The sequence below is a fragment of the Chiroxiphia lanceolata genome, chromosome 3, assembly GCF_009829145.1.
Source record: "Chiroxiphia lanceolata isolate bChiLan1 chromosome 3, bChiLan1.pri, whole genome shotgun sequence".
Taxonomy (NCBI): Eukaryota; Metazoa; Chordata; class Aves; order Passeriformes; family Pipridae; genus Chiroxiphia; species Chiroxiphia lanceolata.
The window spans coordinates 96,935,003-96,950,781 of record NC_045639.1 but is presented as its reverse complement, the minus strand read 5'-3'; the positions used below and the strand labels follow the sequence as shown (position 1 = coordinate 96,950,781).

At 38.6% G+C, this 15,779-nt stretch overlaps 1 long non-coding RNA gene across 1 annotated transcript; it reads right to left on the bottom strand.

Moving 5' to 3' along the window:
• Positions 1 to 4,155: 4,155 nt before the first annotated feature.
• Positions 4,156 to 8,977, bottom strand: LOC116784774. Its single transcript, XR_004356239.1, has 3 exons — positions 8,862 to 8,977; positions 7,169 to 7,175; positions 4,156 to 4,165 (listed from the first exon to the last, which is right to left on the bottom strand). It is a non-coding gene; the product is annotated as an uncharacterized LOC116784774 (long non-coding RNA).
• Between the last annotated feature and the right edge of the window lie 6,802 nt (positions 8,978 to 15,779).

Sequence of the window (15,779 nt, the reverse complement as noted above, 5' to 3'; positions counted from 1 at the left end):
CAGCCAGCAACTAAGTCCCTCACAGCCACTCACTCACTCTGCTCCAATGGAAGGAGGAAGAGAATTGGAAGAGTAAAATTGAGAAAACTCATGAGTGGCGATTAAGAGAGAATAATAATTGAAATAAAATACAATAATGCTGAAAATAAAAATAATATTATTAATGACAATAATAATAATAATAAAAATAATAATAAATGTAATGAAAAGGAAAATTACAAAGATAAATAAGACTCAAGAAAAACAACTTATACAGATGAAAACAATTGCTCAGTATCAACCAACTCCTTCACTCCCCAAGCAGCAGTCCCCCTGTCAACCTCCCCCACTGGTTTTACTGCAGAGGACAATGTCATATGGTGTGGAATATCCTTTTGGTCAGTTGGGATCAGCTGTCCCAGCTGTGTCCCCTCCCAGCTTCTTGTGCACCACCAGCCCACTCACTGGTGCAGAGAGCAGCAGAAAAAGCCTTGATGCTGTGAAAGCACTGCTCAGCAGTAATGAAAACACCCCAAGGTTGTCAACAGGTTGTGCTCTTTTGATCACAAATCCTAAACGCAGCCCCATAACAGCTACTGTGAAGTAAAGGAACTCTATCCCAGGCAAAATCAGCACATGTATATATGTGGCTCTTCTCCTCTTTTCTGTTGCTTCTACAGAAGTTGTGCTGCATAGTGGAAGTATAATGGCAAAGGCTCAGGAGACCAACGTGTGTTTTTCAGTTCCATTGACTAATTGATTAATCCAGAAATAAGATACTAGAGCTCAAAGCATTTCTCTGTCTGTGAGTCAGATCTCTCCCAGCAGGCAGCTGGGATCAGCAGATACTAGGTGATCAAAAACACTAGAAGAAAATCTTCTGAATTTGGACAACCGCACATTAGCAAACCTAAGGTCCTCAGGTAGAGTTTGATTACTAATTATGCAATAAGGTGAATGTGAAGCTGATCCTAGTATCCTCCAGCGAAGAAGATGCTAGGAACAACACCTGTATTTTGCATTAAGAAACTCTTGTGCAAGTTGCAGTGGCAGTCAGACCTAGTTTCTAAGAATTATTCTTTTTAAGAGTATTCTTTGGCTTCATTGATTTCTGCAGAGATCCATGTCAGCTTCATCACAGAGGACAGGAAAAGTGCTCAAGCGCTGCAGTCTGGCCAGATACAACCAAAACATTTTGCTACCACATGAGTTTTAGCCTTGGAAGTTTGAACCAAAGGTAGCCTGAAATCCAGATCTCCAAATCCCCAATATAAAAGACCACCCTTTCTCCTCCCATGGTCCTGGCACCCCCATAATTCTGAAGTCAATGCTACCAGTACCTTCTAGGAAATTCTGAACACATGCATCAATAAAGGCCCCTTTGAGGAGAGGCTTGGCAATACCTATTTTGTGACTCCTAAACAGCCCTGATGTCCCTTGTCAGACAAAATGGTGCAAAAAATTGTGCAAAAAATTGTAGGCATCAAAAGGTACTAGGGGAGGTGGGCATGAAGAGTTTGTTTTATTGCTTTGTTTTAAGTCAGTATTTAAAACATGCCTAAAGTAGTTCTAAGGCATTTATGTTCTTTTAGTGTTGTTTCAAAGGATCATAAAAATATAAGGAAAAGAAATACATAATTGGGACTGAAAAGACTTTTGGGGGAAGTTAATATTGTGTTTCTGGTCAGAATTTTCCTCATAATACTATATATCCAACATTTATTTAATTTCTCCTTTCATTATATATATTAATAGAACTATGTGGTGGTTTCATTCTACTCCTTATTACTCCCATGTCAAAATCTATGAAATGAGCTAAATAATTTAGTAATGTTGCCCTTTAAACTAAGAGATGTTAAAAGGACCAATGCAGCCAAGGATTTCTTCAATTATTTAATTCACTCACCTGAAAATATGATACAGCCAAGTAACAGGACCACCATTCAAGCATTCATCTTAATTATATATTTTAATTTAAAATGATTGCCATAAAGCAGTATTAAAAGCAGTATGGTTCTTATTAAAACAACAACTTTTATCCTGGCAATCTTCCTCCTCTGCTAACACTCCTTAATTATTTATTCAACAGATTCCTTCATCAGGTAAAAAATGTAATACTGAGGTTAGTTATATTTCCTCCTTTGTCTCCCATATTTTCATCACCATAAAGATACTAAACAACGTAATTGCTGCAAGCAACATAAATTGTAAAAATTGATGCTCAGCAGGGACTCAATCTGCTCCTAAAGCCAAGACAGTATTGCAGCTTCTAAAACTGTCAAAGCACAAGTGAACAGCTTCAGTATTAGGAGAATTTTTTGCTGGTGCACAACTGTCCATTTTCATTCTGTGATCTTCATACTCCTAGTCCCCTTCACCTAACAGGGGCTAGCACTGTGAAAATGTCTTTATTGTGACTTTATATGTGTTTTAAGACAGATTAGTTTACCTAGTTGAAAAATCTATAGACATCATGTCATAGTGTCAGATCCAACACAGGGTCTCCAGAAGATGCTGCAGCTAATTCATGCATGAGACATTTCACTCACCAAAACTGAGCACACACCTGTGATTTGTGACCTCTGCATGGAGTCTGCAGATAGCTGTTACCCCTATGTGGCAGGTTCCACTGTGTGGAAGGTATCCTCAAGCCTCTGAAGGAGGGGGGCAGATCACCCCCCACCTACTTCTGCCATTTGAGCCCTTTGTGGGTCACGGAGGGCAGGTCTATTCATCTCTGTGCCTCTCCTGATGAAACTGGCTACACTGAAAAGAAAATAGCAAGAGTCACAAACACAGAAGATCAAAGAAAGGAGGGCAACACTCCATAGTCTAATGAAAAATGCAGCTGGCTAAAGGGTAGGGAGTATGGTACTGCTCCCTGCTACAAAAGGATTTCAGATGATCTTCTTTTTTTTTTTACCTGAAATGCAAATGCATTCCTGGAACTAGGACCCAAAACCTAGATATTCTGGTGATAATTTCCATCCATTAAGCTACAAAATCCTTCTTGATCACTTTCGCTGTCGTTTGGTCTTTTGTCTTTAAGAAATTGGAGCAACATCTTTATCATGAAAGTTAGAAGATTTGTCCTGGCCTCTGGTGTTCCTTGATTGTTTTCTAATAAGAAGAACTTACCACCTGTTATGCCCAAGTGCAAACAGCAACAGCTCCCAAGAATGTTGCAAAATGTTGTGTTTGCTCTGCTCCTCTGGGAAGAAAAGGAATTAGTCAGGAAAAAATAAAGATTGAAAATATTCAGCACTTCAAAGCTACTCAAATTTCAGAGAGTTCTTTTTCTTTAGTTTAAAAACTCTTCTAGATATCTTTGTTGAATCTTTTGCTTCCCTTTAACAGAAAGAGAAACCTTCACCAAATATTAATCAATTTATATTTTTTAAAAATAAGGCAATTGTGTGCAGCTCTGCAATATGTAGTTTCTATTTATATTTATAATTTATTGATCATGTATAACAGGTTAATAGTATGATATATATCTTTATATACTATATATTTTTCTGACCTCTGAAAATGTTTAACTTTTCATTGTCCTTTTCCACAAATCTGTATTATTATACTGAATGATTGTGTATTTCAGTGTTGAAATTGGGCCTATGGTAGCATGATCAGAAACATAAAGAAACATATGAGAAATCAGCAAGTTGAGATTGCCCTTCTATAATATGCAAATATAGACAATCCACATAATAACTATATACTTAAAGTGACCAATCTGGCATTTAAAATAGTGAAGGTTTGTGTGTGAGCAAAAGGGAAACTAAAGTACATTCTTCCAAATGTCTGACTACTTTATCAGAATAGCACTTTACATCTTTTAAGGAGCTATCAGGCTATTACATATGACTAATATATCAAGTTTCAAAGCAGCTTTTATTCAAAATTTAATAGAGATAATAGTAACATAGAAGCAACCCTCTGGATCTTATAATTAAAAGGACAAGAGCCTGAGAGTCATAAGAAGGGAACATAAAGTTAATTACTTGCTTGTGTGCAGAGTAAGAAGTCTGTAAGCTTAAGTAGTAGCCAATTTATAGGTTTGAATTCCTGAACACTAATGTATTAGGAGAATCATTTCTTCCTCTTCTGATAATTTCTTCATATAATTATGATTAATCTCTTAGCTGTAGTTTAATTTACTGTGCCACTTCCCAAAATGTCCCTTTCTCTATGGTGTTGTTTACCAGAGCAAATATTTCAGGCACTAATATTGTCTGAAAGCTTACAGTAAATCTAAACAGTAAATATGTTTTACAGTCAGTTGTAGCAGAAAATAAAAAGTGATAGTACTGATTATTTCCTAGTAGATATAAAATCCAGTGGGGGAAGATACAGAAAAACTATCTACAGCTTCCTTGACCGTGTGGAAAATTGGTGTAGCAGACTAGAACTAGAGGGATGAAAATTTATTTGAAAAAAATGTTTTAAGATTAAACCAACAGCACAAACAGATGGTAGGATGGCCAAACTGACGAAGTAAATGAAATTTTTTAATAGTAACATATGGATGGTTAGACTGATAGGTGTTAACATTTATGCTGACCAAATTTTTCTGAGGTTTTTTTTTTTAAGGAAGGACTGAGTATTCACTTCAAAACTGAAGTGAATACTTTGCTTCTACATTCAAGAAAGATGGGCACGTTGTATGCAACAACAAAGACTGGACTACTGACTGGAAGGGGATTGTTTAGACAGAAAATAGCACAGCTGAAATGGGAACAAATTTTCAGTCAAACGTATTTTAAGTCAGTTCTGAAAGCTGACATGATTTCAGACATGAAATCTGAGAAAGAAGGAAGGGGATATGTAGTAAACTCCCCATATTTCAGAGGGTGTTGAATAGGTTATGAAAAACTGCAAGGCTATGAGTTTTCTTTCTCTAACAGGTAGGAGGTAAAACCTTGCTATATTTTAATTATACTCCTAAAATTAATTCAGATAGAAAAGCACCATATGCCTTTTACATAAACCTGAATAATGACAAAATACAACTATTTTTATCTGTGATAATAAGATGTACTGATATTTCAGCATGATTATTGCAACATAGATATGCTTACTATGTCTTCCAGCGAGACTAGCTGAGCTTGCTTTTTTGACATGTATTCCTAAACTTTCTTTCCTACCTTTGCCAATATTTAAAAAACTACAAAAAGCATCAGATTAAAACTAAATAGCAAATATTGATAAATAAAATATTCCTTGAATTTTACTCTCCTAATTATTGTTTTTTAAAAATACTATGTATTATCTTATTATGTCTATTCATGTGATAGATCTACCCAGCCACTTCCACTTTCACTGCCTTTTATTTTGTATTTGTAATACTAACTAAATTGTCCTCTGTGCCTTCTAAAATAAAGTGTTGCTATGGCATACAGTTCAAACTAAAATGCTGATACAATTATAGCTGCATAATGTTGGATTAAAGTCAAATTAAATAAAATAATTTCCCAGAAGTGACATAGTGCCTTGGTGGATCTGTGTACAATACTAAGTTATTGGGACATAATTGTAGGAAGCATGATGCCTAACACAGAGAAAATTCACATTATAGTGTGAAAATACTATTATTGAAATTTCCTTTCCCTGAAATAGGCTAACACATAAGAAGTATATATTGACATATTTTTAGAAATCATTTAATACTCTTCCACAGATGTGTCTACAATTAATGTCACAATGTAACAATTGATGTCATACCCAGTAACAATGGCATTACCCAGAATATGCATATGCAGAAGCTCTTGTGGGGTAGCCATCTCTTTGCACAAAGGGAGTATACAATGAAGAAACTGGAGGCTGTAAGGGATCTCATTTAAACTCAGTAGATCTACTACCTCATGGGACTTCAAAACAGTCTTGATCCTTATTTGTATTTGTCATGGTTTGAGAGCTCCAAAATCTAATTCCCTAATCCAAGCCCCCTCCCACATCTCAACCCAATGTGAGAGATGGTTTTTTCCAGACACCACACTAGAAAGGGAAAGGGAATATATATTACAATGACTGTACAAATAAATACTACAATACGTTATATACAATCTTAGCTATCTCTACCATGACATAAGTATTTACGATGGATCAGATCTCTTCTCCCCTCCAAATAAAAGTCCAGGAGGGAAGAAGGAAGATCCTTTTCCACTTTCAGAGCAGTAGTCTCTAAGGCAGCAGGCTTTCTTCCTCTCATGCATGCAGCAGCTGTGGCTGGATCTCTGCCAGTACTCACGAGGGTGTATCCAAGCCCCTCAGCCCATCGTCTTTAAGAGAGGGTCTTCTCTTCCGTGGGCTGCGTTCACCCAGACAAGGTCATTTCACCACGGTCATACCACGAAGCTCAGAGGTCTTCGTGACGGTCTGTATCTGCAGGGGATCCAAGCCCCTTTGAAGAGCTCCTGTGCTCTGCCTCAAGTGGGGGGGCCAAGGTCAACCTCTCCGCATTCCTCTCGGAGCTCTTCAGCTCCTTTCTGCAAGTGCTGCAGCACTCCAAGGCTCTTTCAAGTAAGAGTCTGTCATCTTCCTCCTTTCTAGGAGGGGTCTCAAAGGAGTCTGGGGTTTTTTAGTTCAGTTCTTACCCCCAAAACTCTGCTGGCTCTCTTTCTCGGCTCTCCCAGACAACTCTGTCTTCCTTGCTCAACTGCATGCTGTTTCTGCTGCTTCTCCAGCTCAGTTCTTATCTCTTCTGGCTCTGTGCCACCGTTTCTCCAGTCAGCGCTGGTCTGCCACTGCTTTCAGTATCTCTTGTTGCTGCTCACAGTGGAGAAACATCTCCCGGCTTATAGCTACAGACACATAGTCCAGTTTAACACTGTTCCAAGTCTCTGTAGCCCCCCCCCAAGCTGGGGTTGGGGGGCCAGAGCCCCCCCAGGGGGGCTCTTGCCTCTCTGTTCGTGGCTTCACAACATGGCGACCTTCTTCTACCACCAAACTACAACAACTTTCTCTTCCGTTCTGGTTGTGATATGTTTATATTTTGCAGAAGTGCTCATTGGCTAAAACTTCAAAACTTCAAGGGTCACCACCCCCTGGGGTTTTACCATTTTATAACTGCAGGGGAAAAAACTGTTTCCCCTCACCACAGTATTTTGGTTATTAATTGATTATAATGGACTAAGAAATCGTAAATACCACTTTAACTAATAATCAGAGAGTATTGGCATGGAGACCACACTCAGTGCCTTTCGTGGTTTAACCATATAGAAAGTGGATATTTGTTCTTCTGTTGATGGTGCATGTTTGTTATGGGTTTATATTTGTAATAAACATTCATATACTAAAGACATAGCTGTTTTCATAACTTTAATACAGACTGCAGACGGGATTTTTTTATTCTTTCAGAAGAATCAGTGTATTTGACAGATTTGTAAAAATTTATCCATTAGATTTACATTAAATGTATTTTGATGTAGAATTTTAAAAGTCATAAATTGAAGACCAAATCCCACTAGATTTTTATCACATTTTGAATAAAGGTGGTGTAATGGCCACTGTCTGGTATCAGAGAGGAAATAATAGTTTTCAGATTAAAAGAAGGTGTTTCATCTGAGAAATATATACACAGTAACAGAATTGCAGTTTTCCTTATATTCTCTGATAAATAATAATACTAAAAGGAAGCTTCCTTTTTAAAGACAAAACATATGTATGAAATGAAATAAAATTCACATGAATGCAGACAAGTACACTATGTCATCAACGTGAGTGTATTCTTGCAGCGTATAGCCCTGCTAATTCTGTCTTCCAAAGGACATGATGAACATCTGGGCGACCACTATAGCCATGCAGCTGTCTTATCATCACCTGCCTCCAAATCAATCAGTAGCTGTCTTAAATCAGTACCTATCTTATCATGATAGCCTATAAGTTTATCACTCCAGAGTAACACACCTGCGTGATATTTTCAATGGTCCTGTCCCTCTCTTCAGTAGGTACAATTCCACTGCTGTTACCTACTGTTCATTCCTAAGTACTTCTCCATTTTTTCTGGCACTCAATTTGTAGCTCAGCAGGGTTCATTTCTCAGCAATGACAGTGGAAGGAGGTGTGAATCAGGTAGTGGGAAATAATTTCAACCACCCACTGCCCTATGATCACATGATCAAACAGGTAGCAATATAGTAGGTAAAGTATACATTGCCTTGGAACAACTGGTTGTGTGGTTCTGTAATGCAATGATGCCTGTCACGGAATCACAGAATCTGCTGAATTGGAAGGGATCCACAAGGATCATTGAGTTCAACCCTTAGCCCTGCACAGGACCATCCCTAAGAGTCACACCACGAGCCTCAGAGTATCATCCAAATTCTTCTTGAACTCTGTCAGGCTTGGTGCTGTGACCACTTACCTGGGAAGCCTGTTCCAGTGCCCAATCACCCTCTAGGTGAAGAACCTTTTTCTAAAATCCAACCTAAACCACCCCTGAATTCAGGCTGTTCCCTTGGGTCCTGTCACTGGTCACCAGAGAGAAGAGAACAGTGCCTGTCCTTCTTTTTCCCCTCACAAAGTTATAACTGCAATGAGGTCTCCCCTCAGTCTTGTGTCCTCCAGGCTGAACAGACCAAGTGACCTCAGCTATTCCTCATACAGCTTCCCCTCAAGACCCTTCACCATCTTCCTTGCCCTCCTTTGGACACTCTCTAAGAGCTTAATATCTTTTTATATTCTGCTGACCAAAACTACACACAATATTCAAGGTGAGGCTGCACCAGTGCAGAGCAGAGCAGGACCATCACCTCCCTCCACTGATTGGTGATGCTTTGCCTGATGCCCCCCTGGACAGGGTTGGCCCTCCTGGCTGCCACAGCACTGCTGACTCATATTCAACTTGCCACTGACCAGGACCCCTAGGTGACTTTCCATGGCACTGCTTTCCAGCCTCTCATTCCCCAATCTGTCTGTACATCCAGGATTGCCCCATACCAGGTACAGAATCCAGCATTTTCCCTTGTTGAACTTCCTATGGCTTGTGATTACCCAGTCCTCTAATTTGTCAAGGTCTCTCTGCAGGGTCTCCCTACCTTCAAGAGAGTCAACAGCTCTTCCCAGTTTTGTGTCATCTACAAACTTGCTTAGTGTCTCTTCCAGTCCTGTGTCCAAGTCATTTATGAAGGTGTTGAAGAGAACAGGGCCTAAGACAGAGCCATGTCCAATAATGTACTTTCTGGAAACACGACCACATGATCTTCTAGTTTGTAGTTGCATTGATTCTAAAACTGGATTTGTATTATTGTCTGGATTGCTGGGTCTGGATCGAATATGTATTTCCAAGAGTGTATAGTATAACCACTTGTATTTGGTTATAAGGGTTTGAACCTGTCCTTTTTAAAATCTTCTGTTATTCAGGTTAAGATACAGATCTGGAATACTCTTATAATTAATCTCTTAACATTCTTAAATCTTGAATGACTCTAGGTTGTCAATGTGATAGCCTTCTGCAAAGAGATGACTGGCTTGGTGAACAAGGGGAGAACAGCAGAGAAAATGCAGCTCTCCACAGCTGGAGAACTTCTGGAGAATAGAAGGCTCAGGAGGTGGAGATCTTGTCAATGTCTATACATACATGATGGGAGGGAATGGAAAAAAGAGAGCCAGGCTCTTCTCAGCAACATCCAGTGGCAAAACAAGAGAGAATGGACACAAACTGAAACATAGGACATTCTGTATGAACATAAGAAAAAACTTTTTATGGTGTGACAGTGGCACAACTCACCCAGAGACACTGTGGAGTCTCCCTTCTTGGAAATGCTCAGAAACAGACTGAACATGGTCCTGAGCATCATGTTCTAGACGATCCTGCTCTGAACAGGGTATCAGACTTAACGGTCTGAGGCCCCCTCTAACCTCAGTGCTTCTGCAATTCTGTGTGTCCACTCCTCTCTGTCGGTTCACTCACATCTTCTGTTAGTTTGTACTGAAGTCCATCATAAGCAGCGTAATTTTAGGAGATTTTCACTGTTCTCAGAATCAATTAAGTTAAAGCATTACTGACTAAACCCAATTCTCCAATTTATGTGTTAAATACACACATTGAATAAGACCACACGCATAGCTGAGGACATAAACCACCTCAGGTACTGTACATTATTTATGATGGAGCTCATCAGCTTTTTGCATTTCGTTTCTCCTTCATCATTTAAGCCACAGTGCTACTACTGAAGAAAAAGGAAAATATTTACAGTAGATCAGGAGAGGCAACTTTTTAGGCTCATGATAAAAATAAATAATGCATAGTTTTATTCTTTGGGAATTCATCGACCATGTCCTGCAAAATATAGTACTGAGACGGGTTATAATGGATCTGGTTTATCTGATGCAAATACCATAAGATATGATTTCCCCTTCAGCTAACAAGAATTTGCTAATTATTAGCATGGATGATTAAGTGTTTTGAAAGAACAGTGAGAAGGAAATTGCAATAAAAAAATCATATTAGAAACTTGCAGCAACACTTATTATTCCCATTAAATATGAATCATTTATTAAGAAAAGTGACTGTAAGTGATACACATGCATTCACAGATAACTCAGTGTGAGGCTTATGAAATTAATGGGAAATAGAGCAATCTTTGTAATGTCCTGTTTAATGGCTAGATCGCTAGTCCCTGCTAATATAGCATGAAGCACTTTGAAGGTTCATGGCCTTATCTTCTTGCCTCACTTCTGGTCATTGTACAGCAAACTTGGTACTGTGACTTGCACAGAAGTACCCAGGATGTGTGTCTTTTCCTTGATTAGATACATTCTCTAGAAAAAGCACAGTCAGATCTGGTTAAGAATGAAGGAAGTTAGAACAAGTAAAAATTAAATCAGTTGCCCCTGGAAACAAACAGAAATGCTGGTGACTTAGGTCCGTATCACAGCAGACATTTTGGTCCCCTACCTTCTATTTAAAGAAACAGGTGTAAGGAAATCAAGTAGAGAGAAAAAAAAAGTTATTTATTCAAATCCTGTTTTAGTAACATTGTTAAGAGACATCATAGAATTACAGAATGGTTTGGGTTGGAAGGGATTTTTAAAGGACATGTAGTCCAACATGATACAGAGACTTGATCAGGTTGCTCAGAGCCCTGTCCAACCTAACCTTGAATGTTTCCCAGGGATGGGGCATGTACATATGGATGTACAATGGAGATGATAAATACAGAGATTTTTCAAAGGATACAGTGTCAAATTACTATCTCTGCGTCTAATAGAGGGTGGCCATAGATCTGAAATATTGAAATTGTTAGTGTTTAAAAGAATTATGCACCTGTTAGATGAAACAATAAGGGAGAGGTTTTCCCTAGGTTTTCAGCCACCACACTGAGGCTTTCTCCTAAAAAAGGCAGACAAACATGATCCTTGGAGGGAATCTTTTTATATATTGAAACCATTCAGCTATTTCCTTGCCTTGAATCTCCTATTCTCTGTATAATTCCTGCATAGTCCCAGTAACTAAGACTACCTTATCTTCTCATGAAATGTTTCTACGTTTTATGAAAAAAAATATATAAAGGATGCATATAATATAAATATAAAAAAATAGCAAGATGATCTGATTTGAGCTCATTGTAGTGTTTGTTAGAAAAGTTGTAGTTGGCTTATTGAGTTGTACATATGTATGTGTACAGGATGTCGGTGTCCAGGCACCAGCACGGGGGCTGTGGGGGTCTCTGTGAGGGAAGGGTGGGGTTCTCTCATGCTGGACAAAGTCAGTTCCAGCCAGCTCCAACCCAACCACCACAGGGCACAGCTGAGCCCACAGCCAAGGTGGGGATGCCTTGGGGAAAGATTATTTAACAAAGGGAAAAAAACCCTGCACAGGCAGTGAGGAGTGAGAATAAAAAAAGGAGGGAAATGAGCCTGTAAGCTGGAGAAAAGAGGAGAAAGAGGGGAGGAGGTGCTGCAGGCACCAGAGCAGGGATTCTCCTGCAGCCTGTGTAGAGAATATGGGGGAGCAGATATACCCACAGTGTAGCCCATGGAAGACCCCACATTAGAGTAGGGAGATATTCCCTAAAGAACTGCAGCTCATGAAGACCCCATACCAGAGCAGACTCACCCTGAGTGACTGCAGCCCACGAAAAGGACCCATGCCAGAGCAGAAGAAAAGAGTTAAGAGGAAGAGGAGGAAGGAGCAGCAGAGAGGAAACACCATGTACCGGTCACAGACCTCTGCTCCAGAACTCCCCTGTGCTTCCCAGGGAGCAAGAGAGGAGACAGGGGAGGGGGGAGGAAAAGTGTTGGTTTAATGTACGTTTCTCACTATCTGTACCTATTTTTATTGGAAACAAGTTAAATTATTTTTCCTCAAGTCAAACATGGTTTGCCTGTAATGGTTACTCATAAGTGATCTCGAATTTATCTCAACCCACGGGCTCTCCCATCCTATTTTCTTCCCTTGTCCCACTGAGGGTGGGAAGTGAGTGAGCAGCTGGACGGGAGTTTGGCTGCTGGCCAAGGCTAACTGAACATTGTATGTGTGTCTTTTTCTTAAGATTTAGCTGACAGATGAGCAATCATTGAATAAAAAAATATTCCCATAAACATTTCTCTGCAAAATTCTCATTAGAATATGGATACTTTTCCTTGTGACAACAAAAAGGTAGATATTTTATGTTCAACTTAGACCCCTTTCTACCATCTAATTTGGTCTAGATTTCATTAGAGCTTTCTCAAAAGCTTTAGTTTAAGAAGTAACAGGATTGAGGTTACAGTGTCTAAAAACATTTCTAGCACAAGTATTTTGTTATTAGTAAAACTCATCCATTACTTCATTTGTAAATCCAGTTATAAAGCCTGCCTTCTTTCCTTTTATTTATAATATCCAGGATCTTAAAAAAGCAGGCCTTATTTTGATACATTTTATATTTATTAGTCTATATTTTGTTACTGACTCTTTTCTTCTGAATAGAGTCTGTTTACACTAGTTTTCCTCTTACTGTTATACACATTAATTCTTCAATTTATCAAAAACATTATGAGTCTCCCAAGGTTCTTGAGATCCCTCCAAGATTGGCCTTGTCAGCAAATTTTATCAAGTACTTTCGTCTTTAATTCACTAAACACAGAGTTTCTATGTAGAAAAGCATGAATTCAGAGCTTACAGCTGGGAATTCCTCTGTGACAATGTAAGGAAGAGGCTTCTCTTTCCAGTAAAATCAAACATTCACATTTATATTTGAGTCAAAATTTGAAGAAAGGTATAACTTAATTTGTTAGAACTATAGACATAAATGGAAAAGTGGTAAGGTATGTCCAATTTTCCAATTTTCAAATTTTTAAAAGTCACTTGGTATAAGAATTACACCATCCAGATTAGTGGCCTTGTATATTCCCTCACCTGGTTCTTCATTAGTGCTTCAAGACTATATTGATTCCTTTAATACACTGAATCATAAAATAATCAGACAAAACAAAATAGACAAAAACATGTACTTCATTATAAATAATGATTCTTCAGCAAATGAAGAAAGTCTTGAATTCCCTTACCAGGAATTTGGGCAGCAAATTAGCTTCCATGGTTATTATTATCAAACAACGTTTCCTCAATCAAAATCTGAATCTTGAAACTATTATTAAGTGGGGAAAAAGGTGGGGACAGAATAAAGTCACAAAACTCAGAAATGAATACATAAGCGTGACTGTTGTTTAGGGAATCCACTCTAAGAAGTCCCAAGTTATGCTTAAATGCAACTTCCTTCAGCTAAGGGTTAGTGGATGCAGATAACATACCCTTCTCCCCCTCCCCTCTTACCAGCTTTTTCTACCTACCTCTATACTGTCTCACAACAAAATCACAGAGATATTTGTGAGGTTTCATGTTCTATCAGTAAAAAGACAATGAAAAATAACCCTTTAAAAATTACTGATTCAGGAAACAATTGCTTCTAGCATTATCTTCTGTCTTTCACTCACTCTACACACAGTTTAAGATTCACTATTTGCAGAACCCTGGCCACAAGTCAATCCATCAAAATGTCCAAAGAAAAGCTGTCCCAGCTGAAGAAATTATATTCACATGTACAGCAGCTAGGGAAGTCTTCTTCAGGGACATTAAACACAAGTTTCAATTCTCAGCAATAAATCTTGCCTCCATGTGATCCACCACTTCAGGAATATACAGATACACTCACCAAAAACAGATATTCAGTATTCAGCAAAATTAATTTTTTTCTGTTACATGTACATCGAATTTCTGTGTCTATTCATCTGCAGGCAATTCAGCTCCGTTAAAACAGATAGTTCAAGGGCACATAAGTATATACATGGTGAAGAATAGGAAGTAGGTCGTGTTGTGGTTCCAGCTAGTAAAAGATAAAGAAATTTAAGTAATGTAGGAAAACTAGGCAGGAAAACGGGAACAGAGGAGTGTGGTATCACAATCAGAATAAAGGAAATCCAGAGACCTTGACAAAAACCAAAAGTAGAAACTGGTAGCAGTGTACTGTACAAATTACTTTTATGGGCTTCTAAGAAATATTCTGGGAAGCATATGTTTCTTAGACATGTGTGACTATAATCACTGACATAGTGTCATATATAATATTGAAAATTAAAAAATATAATGCTCTAATGCAATTAAAGATTAAATATAATGCAATAATCTAAGGAAGTGGAGATAGCATGTAGGGTCATCCTTATCAGAGATACTTTGTTACCGTGATCTTGTAGCAGAGATTTTAATGGAATATAAAACTTACCTAAGTATGCAATTGCTTTTAGGTATACATTAGATATAATTTAATCCGTCTTTATTTTCAAGTATACTATGGCCTAGTTTTCCATACACATCCATGTTAGTCTGTACTTTTAATTACATTTGCCTTCTTTTTTTTCCTATATGCATAATTTAAACCACCACAAATAACACCCAAGAAGAAATTAATGTAAAGGAAAATGTACTCAGAGCTTTTCCTCTGAAATTCTCTTTCTTAATTGTGCCTTCAGTTGAATAACTTTTACTTTTTTTCGTCATTCAGTAATCAGTACTCCAATCAAAAATATTAGGCACTCAGAATTTTAATGATGGAATTATTAAGATTTTCTTGGCTTTCGTACTGCCCAATTTCCATGGATGTTTATAGCGGGAAAGTTATTACCTGTTATTCTCCTGCATATGGGATATTTATTTCCATATCCTCTTCGGCTCTCTATATTACATTTTCTTCCTCTGCCTCTGATACTAACTCCAATCTCCATTTCAGTTTGCATAAACAGAGCAACTTCTGCTGAAATCTGTGCTATTTTTTCTGGAGTAGAATTAACTGTCTTCACAGTGGCTGGTATGGGCTTGTGTTTTGCATTTGTGCTGAATACAGGGTTGATAATATAGAGACGTTTTTGTTATTACTGAGCAGGGCTTACACAAAGCCAAGGCCTTTTCTGCTTTTCATACTGCCACGCTGGCCAGGGAGTTTGGGGGTGCATGGGAGGTTGGGAGGAGACACAGCTGGGACAGATGACCCAAACTGACCAAAGGGATATGTCATACCATATGACCATGCTCAATATATAAAGTGGGGGTAAGAAGGAGGAACGGGGGATGTTCAGAGTGATGCCGTTTGTCTTCCCAAGTAACCGTTATGTGTGACGGGGCCCTGCTCTCCTGGAGGTGGCTGAACACCTGCTGCCCATGGGAAGCAGTGAACTAATTCCTTGTTTTGTTTTGCTTGTGTGCACAGCTTTTGCTTTCCCTATTAAACTGTCTTTATCTCAACCCATGAGTTTTCCAGCTTTTACCCTTATGATTCTCTCCCTGATCCTGCTGATGGGGGAGTGAGTGAGCAGCTGCGTGGGGCTTG